General features: G+C 40.2%; 1 non-coding gene across 1 annotated transcript; it reads left to right on the top strand.

The window, feature by feature from the left end:
• Positions 1-720: 720 nt before the first annotated feature.
• Positions 721-826, top strand: LOC121993414. Its single transcript, XR_006115268.1, has one exon. It is a non-coding gene; the product is annotated as a small nucleolar RNA R71 (small nucleolar RNA).
• Positions 827-24,407: the final 23,581 nt, after the last annotated feature.

Below are 24,407 nucleotides of genomic sequence, written 5' to 3'. Positions count from 1 at the left end.
AAATCTACACTCAACCATATTAGTGTCACAGGATTTGCCGAAGTCTTTATTTTCATTGACCCCCACTAACCTTTGTGGAAAAGGAACCCTTAGTGAAGGTCCTGGGAAAGACTGAACTCCCTTTTTCCCAAATTCCCTTTGAGCTTTTGGAGGAGGTCCAACTTGCTTATCTAATGTTGGTGTGATTAATCGTTGAGGGAAAGGTACTTCTGGCCTTTGGGAACTTCCCAGAGAAATGGAACTGAGTTCTTGTGATCTTCTATTATTCTTCTCCTCAATTCTAAACATGTCGTTCTTCAGAAGTTCTTCATGATTTTTTCCACTTCTCAACCCAACATCATCACACTTTTCATTGGATCTTGACTGTGTAGGAGGGGGATCTTCTTTAAACCATTTTGAAACAATACTATCAAGCTTTGCCCCCAAATGTTTGAACTCCTCACTCTGTGACTTGTGAATTTCAACATTTTTAGGTTGTTGAATTTCATTTTGTTTGACAGGCTCTCTTACATTTATAGCTTGCACTTTTTGAATATCTGAGGGAAATTGCATCCAACTTTTGTTCGACCATTCATGGAGGTTCAATGTCACTTGATCAATTAATGAATAAGCTTCATCTACACTTTTGTCCATAAAAGAACCTCCAGCTGATTAATCCAATAAACTCTTGTCTGAGAAAGAAATTCCCTCATAGAATATGTGCAAATCAACCATTTTTCAAAACCATGATGAGGGCACTGTCTTTGAAGACTCTTGAATCTATCCCATGCTTCAAATAATGATTCTCCATATCCCTGAGCAAAATTTGTTATGTAATTCCTCATATACACCATTCTACTAGGAGGGAAAAAATGATTCAGAAATTGCTTCTCCAATTGTTCCCAACTTGTGATGCTTTGAGGACAGAGAGAATATAGCCAAGTCCTTGCTTTATCCTTGATACTGAAAGGAAATATCATCAATCGAACTGCATTTGCTGATACTCCTTCACATTTCACCAAATCACAAATCTCTAAAAATGTTTCAAGATGCAGATAAGGACTTTCTGATACTTCTCCTCCAAATTTGTGACCTTGTATCATGAAAATTATCTCTGGGTCTAGTTGGAAACTTTCTACTTCAATTTGAGGTTGTACAATGGGAGATAAAAATCTTGCAGAAAAGGGTATAGAAAAATTTCTCATGGTCCTGCTTGACATGTTAGTGCTCATGGATATTCAAGAAGAAAAAGAAAATTATCAAAAATCAAAAACAAGAAATAAAATGCAATATGAAAAGCAAGAAAGCAAATGCAGAATTTAAATTGCAAGAAAGAAAGTGCATAATGAAAACAAGAAAGAAAAGATAAAAGGAAAAAAAAATGTCTAGAATAATTCATATGCTAAAAATTGCAAGATATGTTTACAAAAGAAAAGAAGAAAGAAACAAGATCAAAAGAGAAAACAGAGAAAAGTTAGATTAGAGTACTAGAAATAAAGAATGCAAAGTTAGAATTAGAATTAGAATTCCAACAAAAAGAGTTGTCAAGAATGTTATTCAAGAAAGGAAAAACTTACGAAAACAGAATTCTAACAATTAGTTATAACTATGCAAATCAAAAGAAAAAAAGAAAAATTATGTTTAGTCTAACTCAATTGATAATTCCTAATGTTATAGCGTAGTCCCCGGCAACGGCGCCAAAAACTTGTTACGCTCCGCAAGTGTACGGAAATGTCGCAAGTAATATAAAAGATTATCGTATCCACAGGGACTGGAATAAGCACTAGAAATGTCTCAATGCGAATTAGCTAAACAATTATCCAATCGTTTCAAAAACAAAGTAAAGGTAAACAAATCTAATATTAGAGATCAACAAACAAGAGTTTAGTGTTTTGGGTTATGATAAAGGGAGATTTTAGGAGTTTCGGTTTCTTTGTAAGATTTCTTGAATGTAAATGGTTCACCAATTCTTATTCCTCAATTGCCAAACATGTAGAAAGTTTCCGGTTCCCTCTTGCAATAGACAACCGGCTAAGGACTGAGAAATGTATCTAAATAGGATTAATTAGACATGAACCTACGTTATCCTTACACAGAAGCGCACCTATTACTATGCCTTCCTCAGATATCAACATAGAAGCCCACACCTTATTAACCTATAAAGATACAAGAAGCTAATCAAAGAATCCATCCTACTCTCTTGAATATTCATATTTCCTCTTCAAGATTATCTCTCAAACGTCCTTACACGGGCTTGCACCTGTCACGTGGATCCCTCGGATGATCGAGTGAGAGTTTATCTTTACCAAGTCCATAAGAAATCCAAATAATCAATCAAGAATGAGAATTAAGCACAAACCACCATCAATCATTCAAGATCTAATTGATACAAGCAAGATAATGTCATTGAAACAAGAAAATGGCAAATCCATAAGAGATTACATCAATCCATCATACAAATACTCCCTTAATCCTAGAATACAAGATCTACTCCATGAATCGAGGAAGAAAACCCGAAAGAATAGAGATTACAAGCATTCCTTGAATCCCCAATCCAAGAAAACAAGAAGAGGGGAAAAGAGAAAACTTATCTACAAAGAAGCTTCGTCTTCGGATCCAATCCACGCTCCGGAGTCGAAATCGTCGAGATCTCCCTAAGAATCGCCCAGAAATCCTCCCAAGAATGGGAGGAAACCACCAAATCTTGCTTTCTCCCAAAGGGGGAGAGATCCCTTTTCAATTCATGAAGAAGGGTTTAAATAGAGGAGGGAATCGGGCGCCACACGGCCCCGTGACACGGCCGTGTGAGATTCACACGGCCATGTCCAGTTCCCTCTCTGCCAAACCTGCACGGCCGTGTGACTCCACACGGCCAGAACCCTTCTGCTCTCTGGAAATGATACACGGCCGTGTGGTGCACACGGCCACAGCCTGCTTGGTCTCTGGAAGTCTCACACGGCCGTGTAGATCCACACGACCATGTAAGGCTTCTGCTCTGGTTGGCTTCAAATCTTGACACGGCCGTGCGAGGTTCACACGGCCATGTCATCTTCCTCTTCTGTTGGTGCCAAACTCCACACGGCCCGAGCTCCATCCCAGTGCATGGCCGTGTGAGGTACACGGCCCGGTGCTTTCTCCCTTCGTTTCCTCCAATGCATGCCCAAAGATGTAAATTCTTCACCAAATCGACTCATGTGTACAGAAAATGTACAAAAAGCAGATCTCCGAACCAAAAGAGTAAATATGCTAAAAGGAAAGCTGGAAGTATAAAAATGCATAGATCAAGCATGCTCAAAGTATGTAAATGTGCGTAAAAACATGCATAAAAGAGTATATAATCTACGCACATCATTGACTTAGCCAGTAGAGTTTTTATACTCGTATCTTTTGGATATTAGGGTACCCGATACGATGAAAATTGGTCATTGGGGAGTTATCATGTTTGATCATTGTTGAGAATGGTTTGATGTTGAGGGATATTGTGAGATCAGATATTGTGATATGTTGATTTCTAATGATTATGAGAGTAATGTTATGTGGTCTGATGATCTATTACTAGATATTTGTTTTGATGATCTATTAGTGGATAACTATTTTGATGATCTATTATTTGGGTTGTCGTTAATGGTGACATAGTGAGTGTCATGTATGATATTTACAGATTTGATGATTATAGTTGGTGATCAGATTATAAATCGGGTGCTAGAGAGTTTACGGTTGAGTGTGCCTATGAGATTTTAATAAATCTGGTTAGTTGTGGTTAGTTAACAGGATGATAAAAAAATGATAATTGTTTCTTCTGATATTGGACTATGTGGATAAATAATGATTGATGTTTTGAATGCTAATTTGCTCTCATGGGGGTAGAGACTTATTCATTTGATATTATGTGGGCTGATATTTTTTAGGATAAAAATGAGAGTGTCTTGATGTTCTTGAATTCTGACTTTTTCTTTTGGGTCGTACACATTTATACATATGATTATTGTGGGTTTCTAGTAGATTATACCCGAGTGGTTAGGCATACATGTCTGATTGTTTATTGGAGGTATTTGTCAATTAAAAACTATGTTGTGGAATGTACACACATGTTTGAGTGTTTTATTGGATGTATCTTATGATATATGCAGATGTGTTCGGTGTAATATTTGAGGTATCTTGTTTATTATATGATTGTTCTGAGAGTATACTTGTGTCTATTAGGCTTTGTTGGAAGTATTACATTGATTATACTCTTGGCATAGGTGTATATATGTCATGTGAGTTTGTTTGAGGTGTATTGTCAATTATACTTATGTTGATATATGCACACGGGTTCGGTAGGTATTATTGGAGGTATCACACTGAATTATACCTGTGCCAGGTGTATGGTGAGTAGCATCATGATGATTCTACCTAAGTTGAATGTAGAATGCTGAGTGTCTACATTAGGTTATTGGTTGTATAACCCTGTCAACTAATTCTCCTATTAGTGGGTGACCAACCCACTAGGATGATGATAGAGTTGACTATGGATTTGATTTATTTACTAGGTTGTTTATACCTTTGGCTGCCCACAGTGATCTGTGGTAGAGTGACCCCAGATAGTCACTGGTTAGATAGTTAGGTGCTTTGGGCACTTAGGTTTGTTCTCCCATATATTGTGGATTGGTTGTAGCGGAGCATTGCTCCCATATTTATTGTGGATACATATTTTGGATTATTGGTTGTAACGACCCAACTCCTGGGTACTAGGCTGTGAGCCGGATCGCTACATTAACTACTGAAACTACTGTGCCGTACTGTGCGGAAAACTGGGTAAAATAAAATTTCACTAACTGACTCTGTTAATCTGACAACTGATGCACCCATGCGGTTATAAGGAAGGATTCAAGACCCTTTCCGGTTGGTGTACATGTGCTAAGGAGGATTCTCGACCTCCCATCTGGGCTAGGAACTCAAACTAACTTCCCAGCTAGCTGCTGATCGATCCACGGATCGATCAAGCTTACTACGATTCTATGCCCTGCTGGATCGGTCTGTGGACCGATTCAGCAGAGGCTGGATCGGTCGGAAGGACCGATCCAGGTGTGTCTGGATCGGTCTGCGGACCGATCCAGGCACCTGGAGACGCTGGGATGCCCTCTGTTCGATGCTGGATCGGTCGTCTGACCGATCCAGACACCTGGAAATCTCCTCCGAGACTACTGTATCTCGCTGGATCGGTCGGCTGACCGATCCAGTGGAACAGCTCACACCCTGATCGGTCTGGGGACCGATCAGTGTCTGATTTCACTCGAGAGTTCTGATTTCAGCACTTTGGCGTGCCAAATCATCACACAACAGTTCTAAAACAATGGAGATACATTCTAGCATATAAGTACTAATGTTCTAAACGTGATAAGCTAAACAAGACATAGTTACTAAGCAAGAACAATTAGTAACAAGACTAAGTATGAAACTAGACATGTTAAGTGCTAAAACTGAAATAAAAGTGTATAGATCCCAAGGATCTTTATTCCAGACCCCTTGCACCCACACATCATCGTAGCATCGCCCTCCAGCCTCCGCTAATCCACTTTTCTTTTACCGGTATCTACAGTATAAGAAAAGTAGTATCTGTAAGCCAATAAGCTTAGTAAGAAACCATCTACCTCACAAAAGCATGCATACGATGCAAATATGATTTTAAATCATGCTGTTTGAAAAATATACTGAATATGCAAGCATGGCATGGCATGGTATCACACAAAGCATGGCATAACATATAAACTGAGCATGCTTTAAACTGCTCATGGCATACTTACAAACTAAGCATGAAACTGAACTAGTCAAGTATATATCTAAATCTGTACACAAACTCAAATCATGTAAACTGAACCTGAACTGAACTGAAAGCTAAATTAGTGTTCTCATCACTGGTTTCAAATTTGAAAACTATACATATAATAGATGAAAATACTAAACACGCTGCTGGGGCCCCGTCAACTGTACTTACTGTGCGCGCATCCTTACGAGACCCGGGATTGCAAGTTCCGAATCCAGCAGGGTTACTAGGTTATCTGAACCTAGGGACGACTGTGGGAGTCCAGCCCATGGATATCTGATCCAAGTATCTTATCTTGTTTTATTTTACTTTTTGTTCTATCTATTATCGAACCTAGAGCTAGGTTATCTGAACCTAGAGGCTACTGTGGGAGCCTACCCCATGGATATCTGATCCATATAGCTGTGATAACTGATAAATAACTGAATAAAAATGTTTCTAATATATTTTACATGCTGTTAGGACGCCTATTGGTGCATCCTTCTGAACTGGGCATTCTACCGAATGCTTGGTGTGCACTAAAAACACACCCTAAAACTGAAAACTGTAAAATTACTGAACTAACGCCAAAACTAACAAGCGAGAGCAATTATACTGCAGGTGAGGGGTTTCTTACCTCAATCGCAAGGTTTTCTTACAATTCTATCCGCTAGGTCTTCCGGAAAACTGATCCTCTCGACGATCCGTTCACGTCTTCACGTTCCTCTCGCGGAGATGAACCTTTTTCATGTTGGAGTCGTCGCCGGAAGGTGATCCCTTGACCCTTGGCTTGGTGTGTCGTGCGTGAGGAAGAGGAGAAGAAAAGAGAGGCGGCGGTGGTGTTGGGTTTCGGTGGAGAAGGATGTGCCGAACCAAAATAACCCAAACCCCAACTTAAGTTTATTATTTATATTAAGTGGTTTAATGAACCCAACTCTAATATAAATATATTTGGTTCTCCTTTCTTTCAGCACGGCCCTGCTGGGTTCACCGGTTACTAAACTTATCCGTAAACCATAGGTCTCGGGTTCGATTCCCGCCTAAGCTATTTTACGGTTCTAATTATTTTTGCTACTTCCGCTACTCGGAAAAATTCCGGAAAAATATCTAAAAATTCCAGAAAAATCGTACAATAATTCTAATATAGTTTTGAGAATTTTCGGGCGTTACAATCCCCATACCTTATAAAAAGTTCGTCCCCGAACTTAAAACAATTCTGGGTACTTCTGTCTCATGCTGGCCTCTGTCTCCCAAGTCGCCTCTGCTGCTGTGTGATTTTGCCAGCTGACTTTGACTAATGGTACTTCCTTGTTCCGTAATTTCTTTACTGCTCGGTCTATTATCTGAATAGGCCGACTGTCATAGCTGAGATCATCACGGACCTGTACCAACTGGGGCTCAATCACCTGGGTGGAATATGCTTCTTCAACATGGAGACATGAAATACGTTGTGGACGGCTGACATCTCCTGAGGTAGCTCTAGCTCATATGCTACCTTGCCCACTCTCTTCGTGATAAGGTATGGTCCCACATATCTGGGAGCTAGCTTGCCCTTCTTTCCAAAACGCATGACTCCCTTCATGGGAGCTACTCTGAGGAAAACTGTATCCCCAACCAAAAACTCTAGGGGTTTGCGTCGTATATGGCTCTTCTGAGTTGTCTCTATCCTCTGGCGAATCTGTTGCGGCTGTGGTATCTGCTACTAGATCTGTCTGAAGCTCTAGTTCCTTCTGTCCACTCTCATACCAGCAGATTGGTGATCTGCACCTCCGCCCATAGAGTGCCTCATAAGGTGCCATGCCGATAGTGGCTCGATAATTGTTGTATGCAAATTCTGCTAGACTCGGATATTTGCACCAACTTCCTTGAAATCTAGGGCACAAGCTCTGGAGCATATCTTGAGTACGATCCGCCTAACCATCTGTCTGAGGATGGAAGGCTGTGCTGAATTTTAACTGGGTGCCCATAGCTGACTGTACACACTTCCAGAAGTGTGATGTAAATCTGCTGTCCCTGTCTGATATAATGGTTCGTGGGACTCCATGCAGCCTGACAATCTCCTTGAGATACAACTGAGCTAACTGCTCCATGGAATAGGATATTCTGATAGCTAAGAAGTGGGCTGATTTAGTCAACCTGTCGACTATTACCCAGATAGCATCAAAACCATTCGTGGTTCTGGGTAATCCCACTATGAAATCCATAGAGATATCCTCCCACTTCCATTCTGGAATCTGTATCGGCTGTAGAACTCCTCCTGGTCGCTGATGTTCTGCCTTAACCCTCTGACAGGTTAGACAGATGCTGACGTATCTGGCGATATCTCGCTTCATCCCAGGCCACCAAAATCGTTTCTTTAGATCCTGATACATTTTGGTGGAACCAGGATGCATCGCATAGGGAGTCCTGTGAGCCTCGTCTAGAATCTGTTTTCGTAGTTCCTCCTGATCTGGAACACAAAGTCTGTCACCACAGTACACTACCCCACTGGCGGACACTCTGAACTCTCCACTTTCTGATTCTGCTAACCCTTGCTTAATTTTCTGGATTTCAGGATCCTGCTCCTGAGCTGTCTGGATATCATCAAGCAAGGTAGATGCTAAGGACATAGTGGAAAGCCGACCATAAGCTCGAGACTAAAATCGTAATCTCCTTCCTAAGGGGTGGTGACATAGTGCTAAAGATAATAAGGTAGCTGGACTTCACGAAAAGGCTCGCTACCTTATTAGCTTTCCACGGATGGTAGAGGATATCTATGTCATAATCCTTGACCAGTTTAACCATCTGTACTGTCGCATATTCAGATCCTTCGAGTAAAGAAATATGATCTGTATACACTCTGCACTGAGCTCCGTACAAATAATGTCTCCAAATCTTGAGAGCGAACACCCGCAAGCTCAAGGTCGTGAGTAGTATAGTTCCTCTCATAATCCTTGAGTTGTCCGGAGGCATAGGCGATCACCTTGCCTCGCTGCATCAGTATCGCTCCTAATCCCAATTTAGAGGCGCCACTGTAGATGTCGATGTTTTCTGGTATAGCTAAAATAGGAGCACCGGTCAATCTCCGTTTTAGTTCATTGAAGCTGTTCTTCCACTGAAATTTCTTGTTCTTCATGGTGAGAGCTGTCTGTGGGGCTATCTGGCGAAGTCCTCTACGAATTTCTGTAGTAGCCTGCTAATCCCGTAAAGCTTCGATTTCACCTTTGGCGTTCTGGGTCTCTTCCGCATTTACTTCGCTTCTATTTTCTTGGGATCTACCATAACACCATCCTTGGAGATGATGTGACCTAGAAAGGCTACTGGTCCAGCCAAAATTCACATTTCGTGAATTTGGCGTCCAGTGGTTCTGCTGAAGGATCTGCAAAACTATTTTCAGATGCTCTGCATGGTCCTCCTGAGTGCCCGAATAGATAAGAATGCCATCGATGAACACGATGACAAACTTGTCTAAGTATTCTCTGAATACTCTGTTCATGAGGTCCATGAAAGTAGCTGGAGCATTTGTCACGCCGAAAGGCATGACTACGAACTCATAATGTCCGTATCTGGTCCTGAAAGCTGTTTTAGGTATATCACCTTCCTTGACTCTAACCTGGTGATATCCTGATCTGAGGTCAATTTTAGAGAACACTGTGGCTCCCTTTAGCTGGTCAAACAGGTCATCTATCCTGGGGAGAGGGTACCTGTTTTTAATTGTGACCTGGTTCAAGGCACGGTAGTCTATGCATAAGCGCATGCTTCCATCCTTCTTCTTCACGAACAACACAGGTGCTCCCCATGGTGAGTGACTAGGGCATATGAAACCCTTGTCAAGAAGCTCCTGTAATTGCTCCTGAAGTTCCTTCAGTTCTGCTGGAGTCATGCGGTACAGTGCCTTGGAAATTGGATTTGTGCCGGGAATGAGCTCTATCTCAAATTCAATCTCCCTGTCTGGTGCAAAGCCCGGTAGCTCTGAAAGCTGTTGGTTCTTGTCCTGGCTGGTGTTGACTACATTTGCTAAAAATCCCATGCATCCTGAATCCATTAACTGCTGTGCTTTCAGTGCTGAGAGAAACTTCCTGGCTTTTCTCTTTGGCTTCCCCGTGTACTCAAACTGTACTCCTGCTTCAGGTTGGAATATGACCTTCTGTTTACGGCACTCTATAGAAGCGCCGTATCTGATCAGAAAATCCATTCCAAAGATGACATCGTAGTCAGTCATTTCTAGCACTATCAGATCACCAAAAAGTTCCCTGTCTGCTATAATGACTGGCACTGCTCTGAGCCAGTGCGTAGATGCCATAGTGTCTCCTGAGGGTAGTGTTGTCAGAAACTGACTATTGAGTACCTCTGGAGGTGTTGCTAATTTCTCGGCAAATGCCCTGGATACATAAGAGTGGGTTGCCCCAGTATCGAATAAGACAGTTGCATTATGCTGTAAAATATTGACCTGACCTGTGACAACTGTCGAGGCATTTGCTACGTCCTCTCTGGTCAGTGAGAAAATCCTGGCATTTGTGTTAGCTGTGGGGGCTTCTAATCTGCCCTGACTGATCTGTGGACCATCTAAGGCAGCATACATCTGGTGTAGCTGCGCTGGCTGAGCTCCATACTGTATCGGCTGAGGTTGAGGAAGACTGTTCTTGTTCGGGCACTGCTTAGCCATGTGCCCTTCCTGTCCACATTCAAAACAACCTCGCGTACCCTTGCGGCAAACTCCTGGATGATGTTTCCCACAAGTAGCACACTTGGGATGTCTGGAATGTTTTCCAGCTGGTCCTCCTTTTGGGTCACTGCTTGCCTTGCGTTTCCCCTTCCAGTTGGAGCTATGTCCCTGTTGTTTCTGCTGAGTACCTGAGCTAGCTTGTCCCTTGGGCTCTGTGGAAACCTGCTTCTGCTGGGTGATATTGTGCTGATAGTGCTCGGTGATCAGAGCACTACTCACTAGCTCCTCTGTGGTTTGTGGCCTATGAACGCCACCAGCCACATTCATTGCGATCTCTGGTCCGAGCATCTTCAACATCAACCGTACTCGTTCCTTCTCTGAGCTGACTAGTTCTGGACACACCTGTTGAATTTCTTCACGGCCTCCGAATCGATAGGTTACCCCGACGAAATTCTGTAAACTCGTCATAGTGTCGGTTCGTGACTTGCATGTGAAAGAATTCCTCGAAGAATTCTTTCTCGAAGTTGGCCCATGTCATCTGATTTTCGCCACTTCGATTTAATCCGCTCCCACCACATGCGTGCATCTCCTGTTAAACAGAAAGAGGCACACTTCACCTTTTCGTGCTCTGGCCAGTCTAGAAGCTCCATCGTGCTTTCCAGGGTTTTAAACCATGCTTGTGCATCCCATGGTTCGCTGGTGCCTGAGAAGTTCTCGGGTTTAATTCTCCGCCATCGGATAAGGTAAGCTTCTCTCTTAGCCCCTGCTACTGGGGCTACTGGTACTGCAGGTTGAGCTGGTACAACCTCTGTGATTACTGGAGTAGTGAGGTTCGGTACTGGAGTGACTGGGGAGTAGTCTGTTGGTTAGCCTTTAAGGAGGCTATCTCCTGCTGTTGTTCAGCTAACTGCTGCTGTAGCTGAGCGAACTGCCTGCCTCATGCTGGGGCTCAGCCGCTGCTACTTTCTTAGCTGGACGTCCTCGTACCATTTTCTAAATAGCAGAGAACACATATATATAACTAGGCTATCATGTTATAGTTAACTACTGGTAGCATGTTAAATACTATCACTGTAAACATGAATTAATTAACTACTAACATGAGAGCAAAACATGAAGCACATATAACTGTTATGAGAGCTGAAAACAAAACTGAGTGAGAGATGTTCTTACTTGGAAGCTGTAGGCGCAATGCTGATGTGTGTGTAGGAAGTAAGGAACACTGCTCTGATACCACTCTATAACGACCCAACTCCTGGGTACTAGGCTGTGAGCCGGATCGCTACATTAACTACTGAAACTACTGTGCCGTACTGTGCGGAAAATTGGGTAAAATAAAATTTCACTAACTGACTCTGTTAATCTGACAACTGATGCACCCATGCGGTTATAAGGAAGGATTCAAGACCCTTTCCGGTTGGTGTACATGTGCTAAGGAGGATTCTCGACCTCCCATCTGGGCTAGGAACTCAAACTAACTTCCCAGCTAGCTGCTGATCGATCCACGGATCGATCAAGCTTACTACGATTCTATGCCCTGCTGGATCGGTCTACGGACTGATTCAGCAGAGGCTGGATCGGTCGGAAGGACCGATCCAGGTGTGTCTGGATCGGTCTGCGGACCGATCCAGGCACCTGGAGACGCTGGGATGCCCTCTGTTCGATGCTGGATCGGTCGTCTGACCGATCTAGGCACCTGGAAATCTCCTCCGAGACTACTGTATCGAGCTGGATCGGTCGGCTGACCGATCCAGTGGAACAGCTCAGACCCTGATCGGTCTGGGGGCCGATCAGTGTCTGATTTCACTCGAGAGTTCTGATTTCAGCACTTTGGCGTGCCAAATCATCACACAACAGTTCTAAAACAATGGAGATACATTCTAGCATATAAGTACTAATGTTCTAAACGTGATAAGCTAAACAAGACATAGTTACTAAGCTAGAACAATTAGTAACAAGACTAAGTATGAAACTAGACATGTTAAGTGCTAAAACTGAAATAAAAGTGTATAGATCCCAAGGATCTTTATTCCAGACCCCTTGCACCCACACATCATCGTAGCATCGCCCTCCAGCCTCCGCTAATCCACTTTCCTTTTACCGGTATCTGCAGTATAAGAAAAGTAGTATCTGTAAGCCAATAAGCTTAGTAAGAAACCATCTACCTCACAAAAGCATGCATACGATGCAAATATGATTTTAAATCATGCTGTTTGAAAAATATACTGAATATGCAAGCATGGCATGGCATGGTATCACACAAAGCATGGCATAACATATAAACTGAGCATGCTCTAAACTGATCATGGCATACTTATAAACTGAGCATGAAACTGAACTAGTCAAGTATATATCTAAATCTGTACACGAACTCAAATCAAGTAAACTGAACCCGAACTGAACTGAAAGCTAAATTAGTGTTCTCATCACTGGTTTCAAATTTGAAAACTATACATATAATAGATGAAAATACTAAACATGCTGTTGGGCCCTGGCAACTGTACTTACTGTGCGCGCATCCCTACGAGACCCGGGATTGCATGTTCTGAATCCAGCAGGGTTACTAGGTTATCTGAACCTAGGGACGACTGTGGGAGTCCAGCCCATGGATATCTGATCCAAGTACAGTGCCAACTGAATAAAAGTAAAATACTGAATACTGTTTTATTTTACTTTGCTGTTCTAGGTTATCTGAACCTAGAGCTAGGTTATCTGAACCTAGAGGCTACTGTGAGAGCCTACCCCATGGATATCTGATCCATATAGCTGTGATAACTGATAAATAACTGAATAAAAATGTTTCTAATATATTTTACATGCTGTTAGGACGCCTATTGGTGCATCCTTCTGAACTGGGCATTCTACCGAATGCTTGGTGTGCACTAAAAACACACCCTAAAACTGAAAACTGTAAAATTACTGAACTAACACCAAAACTAACAAGCGAGAGCAATTATACTGCAGGTGAGGGGTTTCTTACCTCAATCGCAAGGTTTTCTTAAAATTCTATCCGCTAGGTCTTCCGGAAAACTGATCCTCTCGACGATCCGTTCACGTCTTCGCGTTCCTCTCGCGGAGATGAACCTTTTTCGTGTTGGAGTCGTCGCTGGAAGGTGATCCCTTGACCCTTGGCTTGGTGTGTCGTGCGTGAGGAAGAGGAGAAGAAAAGAGAGGCGGCGGTGGTGTTGGGTTTCGGTGGAGAAGGATGTGCCGAACCAAAATAACCCAAACCCCAACTTAAGTTTATTATTTATATTAAGTGGTTTAATGAACCCAACTCTAATATAAATATATTTGGTTCTCCTTTCTTTCAGCACGGCCCTGCTGGGTTCACCGGTTACTAAACTTATCCATAAATCATAGGTCTCGGGTTCGATTCCCGCCTAAGCTATTTTACGGTTCTAATTATTTTTCCTACTTCCGCTACTCGGAAAAATTCCGGAAAAATATCTAAAAATTCCAGAAAATCGTACAATAATTCTAATATAGTTTTGAGAATTTTCGGGCGTTACATTGGTGGTGGAGCGTTGCTCCCACATATTGAGGATTTCTTGTGGTAGAGCGTTGCTCCCACATATGTGGTATTTCTTGTGATGGAGCGTTGCTCTCACACTGGAGGATTTAGTTTTTTTTTGGTGATTTATGTTGTTTGTGATCAGATTTTTGACTTATTATCAGAGATCTTATGGTTAGGAATGACTGGGATACGGACATTATGTAATACCCACTAAACTTGTAAGATAAATATATGAATGTGGAATCTTGCCTTAGAAAAATAATAAGAAGTGGGTTGAAGCAAAAAGAAATAAAATGAAATAAAAAGAAGTGAAGGTCAAGGATTGAACCTTGAACCTCTTATATTATAATTCATAGAATTAATTAGTAGGAACTAATTGGGATAGAGAAAAGATATTGATAGCAAAGGAGTGAAACTCATGATAAAGGTAAGAGTAAAAGCTAGCCAAAAGAAAACAAGAAAAGAGCAAGAGAAAGGCAACTTGCCTTCCTCCCTTTCTCTCCCTCTTCCTCTTTGATTTTGCATAAAACATAAAGAGGAATTAAGGGGATTCATTCCCCCTTATTTTATCATGAATGGTGAGAATAAATAGAAAATAAAATAAATGTAAGAAAAATAGAAAATGGGTTAAGGGAGAAGGAAAGCAAAAATCAATTTTGCTACCTCTTCCCCCTTAACATAAAAGAGAGCAAGAAAAGAGAAAATTATTTTTCTCTCATTTTCTCTCATTCATCCTCTCCCTCACCAAGAACACCACAGTCCCCTCTCTTCCATCTTCGGCCCCAAAGCCAAGGTTTTCTCCTAGGAAGCCTAAGATACAAGGAGGACTAAGCAAGGGAATCAAGGGAAAAGGAACTAGAAGAAGAGGCTACTTCTTCTCCACCATACCTTAGATCCACAAGCGAAAAGGATGTAAGCTTCCCCTCACCTGTGGTACAAGGCTTTTATGTGATTTTCGGATTCTATAAGGATTAGAAAACCTAGGAAAGAATTTAAGAAAATTCGGCTAAAGAAAGGGTTTTCAAATCTAGGATGATTTAAACAAGTCCTTATTTCATGATATTCTTTCTATGCTATGTAGGAAGGATTTTCTTCATGTTTTTATACTTAAATGATGCTTGATCAGAGGAGTACCTAACCCTAGAGTTCTCTTAAAGAATTGCATGTTGTACATTGCTAGAAATTCATGAACTCTTATTTTAGATTTTCGGCCATGATAAGATGGATAGTTTAGAAAAACTTAAACAAAATTCTAATATGCTCAAGACCTCTGTGATATTATGATATGAAAGTTGTTTAATGCTCTTATGTTTAAATTGAGTATAGAAAATTAGTTACATGATATATGACATGTAAGATCACAAGGGTCCTAGCTTGTTTATGAACCAACTTTGTATATGATGTTCTTAGTAATTTTTTTCATGAAACTTACTTAGGTTTTTCATGCTTTAGGCCACTTAAAACTTAGTTTAGAGATTGGTAGGTTTCGGCCATAAGGAGAAATAAAAGAAAAAGGGAAAGAAACCTAGGAAGCCTAAAACACAATTCACATGTATGTTTATTATGCTTGTCCTTACACATGCTATGAAACTTGTATAATTTCTCATGCTTTTAGGCTATTTGAAGCAAGTTTATATTCTGTGAGTTTCGGCCAAGTAGGGTTTAAAAGACCTAGAGGCCTTAGAAATGAAACCAAATGTGTTAAAAGTGCTTCTTATGAAAATATGATAAGGTGTTGATTGTGTCACATATTTGTATAATTTTTCCATGACCTAAATGGATCATTGTGTGTTTCGGCCATGAAGGAATAGATGCCCTAGAAACCCTAGAACAAGAATTAAATATGCTTATGTCACTCTACATGAAATATGATAAGTAGAAAACCAAAGTTCTCATACTATATGTTGTTTAGTGACCTAAATGAGGCTAGGGTAAGTTTCGGCCATACCTATTGTATGATGTCTTGTTATGAATTTATACATGATGTTAGTTCAAGTTCACATGCTTGTATGTTTGTTTTTATCCCTAATGAACACTTGTTAAAAGTTTGACCAAGACATACGTTAAGGGCTTGAAGGACTTAGGAACTAGCTCAATATGCTTACTATGCTATTTGGAAAAAAAAATGCTATAAATATGGTTTAAGGTTTCCATGATTTCATGACATTTGGGACCTTGTTTATATACTGATAGGGTTCGGCCACATGAGTTTAAGGACTTGGAGAACTTAGAAACCAAGTTAATCATGCTTATAATGCTTCCTATGAAATTTATGTGATGATGATTTAGGTTTCACATGCTTGGAGGTTGTTTTTACCTAAATTGAGACCTAAGGGGGGTTCAGCTATGATAGGAACCCAAGGGTTTAGGAAGCTTAGAACCCAAGTTAACTATGTTACCATGTTTCTTATGATAGTATAATCACATGATACACCCTTATGGTTAAACATGTATGCTTGTGATTTATACTTTCTATGATATGATATGTGTTTAGAATATGCATGTTTTTATGATATGATATGTGTTTAGAATATGCATGTTTTTATGATATGATATGTGTTTAGAATATGCATGTTTTTATGATATATGTGGTTAGAGATATGCATGCTTGATGATATGCTATATGCTTAGAATATGCATGCTTTTATGATATGCTATGTGGATAGAAGTGATGCATACTTTTTATGACATGATGTATGCCTAAGTGATGCATACTTTTTATGATATGATGTATGCCTAAGTGATGCATACTTTCTTAAGACATGATGTATGCCTAAGTGATGCATACTTTTTATGATATGATGTATGCCTAAGTGATGCATACTTTTATGACATAATGTATGCCTAAGTGATGCATACTTTTATGCTATGCTATGTGACTAAATGATGCATTTTTATACATGCTATTTTACTTTGTAAGGCTTGTACCAAGGGTGGACTCCTAATCAGTCTCTAAGCCTTGCTTTGTGATCTAGGCTAAGCCTTGCTTTGTGATCTAGGCTAATAAGGGATGGGCTCCTTAGTACACCCCTAGGCCTTGCTTTGTGATCTAGGCTAAGCCTTGCTTTGTGATCTAGGCTAATAAGGGATGGACTTTTCAAGTACGCCCCTAGGCCATGCTTTGTGATCTTGACCTAGTTCCTAGTATGATTCAAGACTTGCTACCTTGGATATACTTAGGACGCGCGCATCTATGTTATGTATGTATGGTACAAGCCGGGGCCCTAATTATGTTGATATTATATTCAAGTATATATATATGTAAGAAGAAAATGGTTTTAAAAGATCATGAGACATACACATGTTTTTCGGATACATGTTTTTAAAATCATGATGCATATGATCTATGATTATGTTGTGTTGAGGCTATGGTTTAAGATATGCCATGATATGATTATGTTATGTTTCATGCTATGTTTTAAGAGATGATATGCCATGATATGATTATGTTATGCTTCATGCTATGTTTTAAGAGATGATATGCCATGATATAATGTTTCATGCTATGTTTTAAGAGATGATATGCCATGATATGATTATGTTATGTTTCATGCTATGTTTTAAGAGATAATATGCCATGATATGATTATGTTATGTTTCATGCTATGCTTTAAGAGATGATATGCCATGACTAGTTATAATGTTAGTTATGTTGCATGATAAGCTTAAAGAGTATGATATGTTATGTCATGACTAGTTGAGATCATATTAAGTTGAGACATTATTTGATTATGTGTTGATTGTTGGTTTTAGTGAGTAGGAAAGGAACTTACTGAGCCATGAGTGCTCATAGCTTACTTTCCTTGTGCCACAGATAAAGGAAAAAGTTGGATGAGTTAAAGGAGCAGCAGGAGGGGCAACGAAGATGTGTGTGGCGGTGGCTAGGCAACTAATTAAGAACCTGCTTTAAAACCTTTAAGAACTATGCTTTGGTTTTGTGAAATGTAATACAATATGGGTGACTTGATGTTGAATTTATTTATTTTGTTATCATGTTATGAAACCATGTTAGTGTAGTTCGGCTTTTAATTAAGTTAAGAAAAATAATTTTAAGTCTTCCGCTGTAATACGTACGTAGTGTATCGTAGCCCCGTCCCTTGTTGACAGCAGGGAGGGCGGGCGTTACAGGTTGGTATCAGAGCCAAGTTATTGCCAGGTCACTACACACACATCAAGCCTCCTACCTGCCGCTCCAAGTAAGAATGTTTATGCTAAATTTACTTGTTATATGCTTATGTTTAATTTTCTTGTTACATGTTTATGCTTAATTTTCATGATTATATGACTTATGCTTTATTTTTTTTCTTTCTTGTTATATTGCCTATGCTTCATTTTCTTTACTACATTGCTTATGCTTTATTTTCTTATGTTACATTGTTTGTCATTATATTACTTATTTTTCCTTATGTTGTTTATGCTTTAGTTTCATGTTCTACTTGCTTATGTTTGATGCTTTATTCTATACTTTTAGTTATAAATTAGATTAGGATTACATATTGGTAGGTTAGGAATAATACCAGAATAAATAGATAGAAACAAAACAATAGGTTAGATTGGCTAAAAAAAAAAATGATAACCACTTACACTAGTCTGTTTGTCCTTATTTAGATAAACATGGTTAGGACACGCAATGCCCGAACCGGAGGAACAGTGACTCCACCAGATCTGACACAGGTAGTCGCAAACCTCCAGCATCAGATCGCAGAGCAACAGCAGCTGATCACCACCTTAATGGGTCAGCAAGGCAACCCAGTCACCCCACCGGTGAATCCACTACCTGTTGTACCTACAACCGCACCAATGCCCCCGGCAGCCCCTACTCTGATGGTCCGACAAGAGGCCTATTTGATTCAGTGGAAAAGGCTTAAGCCGGAAGCATTCTCGGGAAACTGTGAACCATGGGATGCGCAAGCCTGGCTCAAAACCATGGAGAACATAATGGAATTATTGGATTGGCCTGAATACGAGAAGGTCAAATGCGCGTCGCCTTACCAGAGATGCCGGATGTGGTGGGACATAGTAAAGGTGAAAAGACAAATAAACCAAATGCAGTGTTTTGAGACAGATTTCTTAGAGGAATTCTTCCATGCGAGTGACCAACAAACACTATGACGAGTTCACCGAGTTGCAAGGGATCTGTCGGTTAATGAAGCCGTTAAGAGGTTCAACCGCCTAGCCCGATTATGTACTGAAAAGAAAGGGTCCGGTTAATGTTAAAGATGCTCAGACCCGAGATAGCTGAGCGTGGCCGACGGAGTTAATAGACCGCAGACTGCAGAGGAGCTAGTCAGCAGTGCTCTGATTACCGAGCACTATCAGGAAGCAATGAACAAGGGCAAGAACCAAGCACTGACCGGAGGACAAAAATCGCACAATACCAGAGCCGACTGGAAAGGAAACTCAGGTGGAAAGAGGAAACAGTGGAATAAATCCAAAGGTGGCCCAGCCAATAAACAGATCAAGTACCCTCAGTGTGCCACATGTGGGAAGATGCATTCTGGAGTATGTCGTCTAAGCACCAGAAAGTGCTACAACTGCGGAAAGGAAGGTCATTTGATAAGAGATTGCCCTACTCAGCCTCAGGCACCACCTTCGCAGAACTTCCAGAGCAGGAGTGCCCTCGCACAGCTTCACCAGATGCAAGCTGCCATAGAAGGGACTTCAATCAGCCAAGGAAGATTGGAGGCCCCTCCCACTATGACCAATGCCAGAGTCTACTCTCTCGCTCAGGACGATGTGGCGAACGCCTCTACTGCTGTCACAGGTCAGCTATATAATTTCAATTAGTATGCTAGAATGTTTATTCAATGATGAAAGCAAACTGATGAGGGAATCCATCGAGAAACTGAAACATGTCTCGTATCCGTTAGTTGAAACCATGTCCGGACGACTCTCTACCCTCACCATAACACCAACGTTATTCGAGAACATGTTAGAGAAGCAAACCAGTGACCCGAGCCTTCAAAGAATTAAGCAAGAGACCGCAGAAGGAAAGAATGACGGGTTCCGTATCGCAGACGATGGAATATTATACCTCAGGGATCGATTATGTATTCCATAGGATCCAGAGTTGCGAAAGAAGATACTGGAAGAAGCCCATACAACGCCTATGCAATGCACCCGGGTTCCACTAAGATGTACCAGGACCTGAAAAAGAAATTTTGGTGGTCCGGTATGAAAAAAGAAGTGGCTCAGTACGTCAGTACCTGTCTGACCTGCCAAAGGGTAAAAGCTGAACACCAGAGACCCGGCGGATTACTACAACCTGTCCAAATTCCAGAATGGAAATGGGAAGAAATCTCGATGGATTTCATTTCAGGTCTACCCAAGATGACAAGCGGGTATGATGCTATATGGGTGATCGTGGACAGACTGACGAAGTCTGCACACTTTTTGGCAATCAAGATGACTTATTCAACTGAACAACTAGCTCAACTATATGTTAAGGAAATCGTCAGATTACATGGTATCCCTAAGACCATTATTTCTGATAGAGGCGGACGTTTTGTCTCGCACTTTTGGGAGTGCGTTCAGAAGACCCTCGGCACAAAGTTGTTGTTTAGCACAGCATTCCACCCACAGACTGATGGGCAGACTGAAAGAGTAAATCAAATATTGGAAGATATGTTAAGAGCTTGTGCCCTGGACTTCAAGGGGAGCTGGTGCCGATATTTATACCTGGCAGAATTCGCCTACAATAATAGCTACCAAGCTACTATTGGAATGGCACCTTACGAAGCTCTATATGGGAGGAAGTGTAGGTCTCCTATATGCTGGTATGAAAGTGGTGAAAAGAAGGAAATGGGGTTCCGAACGGAACTTATTGATGACACCACCCGAGCTATACAAAAGATCCGTCAACAAATAGAAACTGCTCAGAGTCGGCAGAAGAATTATGCCGATAAACGGCGCAGACCGCTAGAATTCAACATCGGAGACTTGGTATTCCTTAAAGTATCCCCCATGAAAGGGATAATGAGGTTCGGAAAGAGGAGCAAGTTAAGCCCATGATACGTAGGACCGTACCGGATTTTTAGAAAGAGTGGGCCAAGTCGCATACAGACTAGAACTACCTCCAGACATGGCAGCCATTCACAATGTGTTCCATGTATCGATGCTCAAGAAATGTACTCCCAGCACAGATCAAGTGATTGAGCCTCAGTCGGTACAGGTGCAGGAAGACCTGAGTTATGAAAGTAAACCCATCCAGATTCTGGACCGAGAAATGAAGAGGTTAAGGAACAAAGAAATACCCTTAGTAAAGGTCTTGTACCGGAATCAACGATTCGAAAAAGCCACCTGGGAACGCGAGGACAATATGAAACAAAAGTACCCGGAGCTATTTTAAAGTTCGAGAACGAACTTTTTATGAGGTACGGGGTACTGTAATACCCACTAAACTTGTAAGATAAATATATGAATGTGGAATCTTGCCTTAGAAAAATAATAAGAAGTGGGTTGAAGCAAAAAGAAATAAAATAAAATAAAAAGAAGTGAAGGTCAAGGATTGAACCTTGAACCTCTTATATTATAATTCATAGAATTAATTAGTAGGAACCAATTGGGATAGAGAAAAGATATTGATAGCAAAGGAGGGAAACTCATGATAAAGGTAAGAGTAAAAGCTAGCCAAAAGAAAACAAGAAAAGAGCAAGAGAAAGGCAACTTGCCTTCCTCCCTTTCTCTCCCTCTTCCTCTTTGATTTTGCCGAAAACTTAAAGAGGAATTAAGGGGATTCATTCCCCCTTATTTTATCATGAATGGTGAGAATAAATAGAAAATAAAATAAATGTAAGAAAAATAGAAAATGGGTTAAGGGAGAAGGAAAGCAAAAAATCAATTTTGCTACCTCTTCCCCCTTAACATAAAAGAGAGCAAGAAAAGAGAAAATTATTTTTCTCTCTTTCATCCTCTCCCTCACCGAGAACACCACAGTCCCCTCTCCTCCATCTTCAGCCCCAAATCCAAGGTTTTCTCCTAGGAAGCCTAAGATACAAGGAGGACTAAGCAAGGGAATCAAGTGAAAAGGAACTAGAAGAAGAGGCTACTTCTTCTCCACCATACCTTAGATCCACAAGCGAAAAGAATGTAAGCTTCCCCTCACCTGTGGTACAAGGCTTTTATGTGATTTTCGGATTCTATAAGGATTAGAAAACCTAGGAAAGAATTTAAGAAAATTCGGCTAAAGAAAGGGTTTTCAAATCTAGGATGATTTAAACAAGTCCTTATTTCATGATATTCTTTCTATGCTATGTAGGAAGGATTTTCTTCATGTTTTTATAGTTAAATGATGCTTGATCAGAGGAGTACCTAACCCTAGAATTTCGGCCAAAAATATGTTAAGGAGGTTAGGGAAAAATATTGTTTAACTAAACTAGTACAAAATTTCTCCCATGAACTACTAAGGGTTTTTATTGGTTTTCTTGCTTGAAAGTTACTTGAAACCAAAGAAATCCATTTATATGTTTCGGCCAAGAAAAGGGCTTAGGGTTAGGAAGACCTTTAAATTTAAATAACCATGTTTGTATGATAGAATATAGAGTTCTCTTAAAGAATTGCATGTTGTACATTGCTAGAAATTCATGAACTCTTATTTTAGATTTTCGGCCATGATAAGATGGATAGTTTAGAAAAACTTAAACAAAATTCTAATATGCTCAAGACCTCTGTGATATTATGATATGAAAGTTGTTTAATGCTCTTATGTTTAAATTGAGTATAGAAAATTAGTTACATGATATATGACATGTAAGATCACATGGGTCCTAGCTTGTTTATGAACCAACTTTGTATATGATGTTCTTAGTAATTTTTGCCATGAAACTTACTTAGGTTTTCCATGCTTTAGGCCACTTAAAACTTAGTTTAGAGATTGGTAGGTTTCGGCCATAAGGAGAAATAAAAGAAAAAGGGAAAGAAACCTAGGAAGCCTAAAACACAATTACCATGTATGTTTATTATGCTTGTCCTTACACATGCTATGAAACTTGTATAATTTCTCATGCTTTTAGGCTATTTGAAGCAAGTTTATATTCTGTGAGTTTCGGCCAAGTAGGGTTTAAAAGACCTAGAGGCCTTAGAAATGAAACCAAATGTGTTAAAAGTGCTTCTTATGAAAATATGATAAGGTGTTGATTGTGTCACATATTTGTATAATTTTTCCATGACCTAAATGGATCATTGTGTGTTTCGGCCATGAAGGAATAGATGCCCTAGAAACCCTAGAACAAGAATTAAATATGCTTATGTCACTCTACATGAAATATGATAAGTAGAAAACCAAAGTTCTCATACTATATGTTGTTTAGTGACCTAAATGAGGCTAGGGTAAGTTTCGGCCATACCTATTGTATGATGTCTTGTTATGAATTTATACATGATGTTAGTTCAAGTTTACATGCTTGTATGTTTGTTTTTATCCCTAATGAACATTTGTTAAAAGTTTGACCAAGACATACGTTAAGGGCTTGAAGGACTTAGGAACTAGCTCAATATGCTTACTATGCTATTTGGAAAAAAAAAATGCTATAAATATGGTTTAAGGTTTCCATGCTTTCATGACATTTGGGACCTTGTTTATATACTGATAGGGTTCGGCCACATGAGTTTAAGGACTTGGAGAACTTAGAAACCAAGTTAATCATGCTTATAATGCTTCCTATGAAATTTATGTGATGATGATTTAGGTTTCACATGCTTGGAGGTTGTTTTTACCTAAATTGAGACCTAAGGGGGGTTCGGCTATGATAGGAACCCAAGGGTTTATGAAGCTTAGAACCCAAGTTAACTATGTTACCATGTTTCTTATGATAGTATAATCACATGATAAACCCTTATGCTTAAACATGTATGCTTGTGATTTATACTTTCTATGATATGATATGTATTTAGAATATGCATGTTTTTATGATATGATATGTGTTTAGAATATGCATGTTTTTATGATATATGTGGTTAGAGATATGCATGCTTGATGATATGCTATATGCTTAGAATATGCATGCTTTTATGATATGCTATGTGGATAGAAGTGATGCATACTTTTTATGACATGATGTATGCCTAAGTGATGCATACTTTTATGCTATTCTATGTGACTAAATGATGCATTTTTATACATGCTATTTTACTTTGTAAGGCTTGTACCAAGGGTGGACTCCTAATCAGTCTCTAAGCCTTGCTTTGTGATCTAGGCTAAGCCTTGCTTTGTGATCTAGGCTAATAAGGGATGGGCTCCTTAGTACACCCCTAGGCCTTGCTTTGTGATCTAGGCTAAGCCTTGCTTTGTGATCTAGGCTAATAAGGGATGGACTCTTCAAGTACGCCCCTAGGCCATGCTTTGTGATCTTGACCTAGTTCCTAGTATGATTCAAGACTTGCTACCTTGGATATACTTAGGACGCGCGCATCTATGTTATGTATGTATGGTACAAGCCGAGGCCCTAATTATGTTGATATTATATTCAAGTATATATATATGT

The sequence above is a fragment of the Zingiber officinale genome, chromosome 1B (genome assembly GCF_018446385.1).
Source record: "Zingiber officinale cultivar Zhangliang chromosome 1B, Zo_v1.1, whole genome shotgun sequence".
Taxonomy (NCBI): Eukaryota; Viridiplantae; Streptophyta; class Magnoliopsida; order Zingiberales; family Zingiberaceae; genus Zingiber; species Zingiber officinale.
This window is presented reverse-complemented; position numbering and strand designations above follow the sequence as displayed.